The sequence below is a fragment of the Mirounga leonina genome, unplaced genomic scaffold, assembly GCF_011800145.1.
Source record: "Mirounga leonina isolate KUSES-001 unplaced genomic scaffold, KU_Mleo_1.0 Mir_94, whole genome shotgun sequence".
In the NCBI taxonomy this organism is placed as follows: Eukaryota; Metazoa; Chordata; class Mammalia; order Carnivora; family Phocidae; genus Mirounga; species Mirounga leonina.
This window is the reverse complement of record NW_023270855.1, coordinates 56,697,796-56,700,750: the sequence shown is the minus strand read 5'-3', so window position 1 is coordinate 56,700,750 and position 2,955 is coordinate 56,697,796.

Here is a 2,955-nt window from a genome sequence, read left to right as displayed (position 1 = left end):
TTCTGGCTGCCAGATGGACTACGGGGCGCCCAGTTAAATGAGCAAGGGATGTTCATACACTAAAAGATTATTCATTGTTTATTTGAAGTTGCCATGTAACTGGGCATCGAGTAGATTTTCTGCTAAATTCAGCAATCCTCCCCAGGCTGCACTGTGCCTGCCCTGTGTGCCCACCCCGCTGGAATCCCTTGCAGGCCTGATTCTCGGGCAAGAAGGGAAGACTGGCCGCTTCCCGCGGCGGCGGTCCACAGGAGGAGATGCGCCCGTGCACGCGGTGGTGGGCAAGGAGGCTGGCTGGGAGAACGCTCCGGGGATGCTTGCTGCACCTGCCTGCCGAGGGCGCCGGGGTCGCGCTGCCCACGTGTCTGCCCTTATCTGCCTGCAGCCCCCACCCACCCGTGAACCTTGGTGACTTTTATTGCTGGACTCAGATAAGGAGTCATAAGGGAAGAGTTTCAAAGAAAGCTCAGAACTGAAAGTCTTTGCAGCCATGCCCTCGAGCGTTTCTGGGCACACCAGCAGTCTGGGGAGGATGCTGGGCCAGACCCAACTCCACCCCTCCGTGCCTCAGTTTCCCTCCCCGAAGAACAGCACGGGGGGAGATGAATATCTCCTGAAGGCATGCAACATGCGCTGATTGCTCTGTGATGAGCAATGGTTATCCCAAAAGTGCAGCATTGATTCTAACGTATGGGGGAGGGGGGAGGTCTTACTGTTTGGGGTCGTCATATAGAGCGAGGCAGGATGTATGTACGGTCCATGCTTGTGATTCACAGCAAAGTCAAGTTGCCGCGGACACGGAATTAGTGAGTGCAGACGAAGGGCTCCAGGAGGAAATCTGGCGTGAGCTTCCTATGAGCCCCTGGTCACAGCACCTTCGTCAACCCATCAGTATGTGAACTTGTGTCATGCATGTGTCTGTTTCAAGACTCCGTATTTAATGTCGGCTGTGGATTCATAACACCGAACCCACGGCCGATAGCTCACTGTGAACGAAGCTTGTCCTGGGGCAGCGCTTTCTCAGTGAGCCAAGTCACAGCCGTCTGGAGCTTAGGGACACCTAAGCAAAATCACCCACAAAAAGCAGAAGGATGCAAACAAATTCAATGCACCATGAAAAGGAGGCTGGTTGGGTGCCTGGGTGGCTCAGTTGGTTGAGCGGCTGCCTTCAGCTCAGGTCATGGTCCTGGAGTCCCGGGATCGAGTCCCACATCGGGCTCCCTGCTCAGCGGGGAGTCTGCTTCTCCCTCTGACCCTCCTCCCTCTCATGCTCTCTGTCTCTCATTCTCTCTCTCGCAAATAAATAAAATCTTAAAAAAAAAAAAAGAAAGAAAAGGAGGCTGGTTTACAGTTTGAGCTGAAAAAACAAGAGGGCAGGGACGTCTGGTGGCTCAGTTGGTTAAGCGACTGCCTTCGGCTCAGGTCATGATCCCAGGGTCCTGGGATCGAGTCCCACATCGGGCTCCCTGCCCAGCGGTGAGCCTGCTTCTCCCTCTCCCACTCCCCCTGCTTGTGCTCTCACTCTATCTCTCTCTCTGATAAATAAATAAATAAATAAAATCTTGAAAAAGAAAAAGAAAAAACAAGAAGGCAGAGTGTCACCTTTCTCCACCCCAGCTGGGAACGTGCATATGGGGCGGCTCATGCTTTTTGCCGCTCTGCGCACGCCCGCAAATGACTGAAAAGTGCCTCGAGTTAGTGATTTTAGGGCTGCAAATAAACGTCGGTGAGTAGGCGAATTTGTGAGTACAGAATATAAGAATAATGAGGACTGGCTGTGTATACGTTTATTTCCATTGATGTGTTCTCCTGCTCCATTCACCAAGGGGGCTTTGGGGGAGAAACACCCCAGGTGCAATGAGCACCCTTAACCCAGATATTGGCCTCTAAATACCACCCTCCTACAAAAGGATCCTGGATTAATAGTGTCTTCTTTTTCTTTTTTCTTTTTTTAAAGATTTTATTTATTTATTTGACAGAGAGAGACACAGCGAGAGAGGGAACACAAGCAGGGGGAGTGGGAGAGGGAGAAGCAGGCTCCCCGCAGAGCAGGGAGCCCGATGCGGGACTCGATCCCAGGACCCTGGGATCATGACCCTAGCTGAAGGCAGTCACTTAACCAACTGAGCCACCCAGGCGCCCTCTTTTTTTTTTTTTTTAAGAGTGTATTTATTTGAGAGCGAGCAAGTGGGGGAGAGGCAATGGGGGCCGAGAGAATCCCAAACAGACTACGTGCTCAGCACGGAGCCCGACGTGGGGCTCCATCTCACGATCCCAAGATCACGGCCCTGAAATCACGAGCTGAGCTGAAGCCAAGTATTGGAGGCTTAACCAACTGCACCACCCAGGCACCTCAGCTTTCCCCCCCCCCCTTTTTTTTTAAGGCAAAGTCTTGGCTCGGTTATTTGCCTCAGGTCTCAGAACAGCCAGGATTAGTAAAATGCAAGACCTCAGTCAGGCATTCTCTTCCTTCTTTCCTTCCTCCCTCCCTCCCTCTCCTTCCCTTCCTTCCTATTTAGTATATTCCTTGATGCCCCTTCTGTGACCAGCCACATGGTGGGCAGATCCTGAAGTCTGGCCATTTGGAGAAGGCAGAATTGGACATGGATGCTGTTAGCTCGAAGGGGCAGAAGAGGGGCCCTGAGGCTAGGGAAACCCCAGGGAAGGAATGAAGCAGTTGTCAGAAGGAGATTGGCAAAGTTTATGCAGAGGTGGGTACATTTAAGCTGGGGTTTTGAAGGGTAAATAGAAGTTCAGCACTTCCAGCTATTGAGAAACCCCTAGTCTGAGGGAGACAGGACCAGTCACAGATGCTCCCAACCCTGTGGGGTAGGGGCTGGAGCAGAGGGTGGGACTTGGGGCTGGGATCCTCAGGAGTGGGAGATTGGGTTCTGTGTGTAGGGGCTAGGGAGGGAAGGCTGCCTGGAGACGAAGATGTTGGGAAGGAGCTGTTGG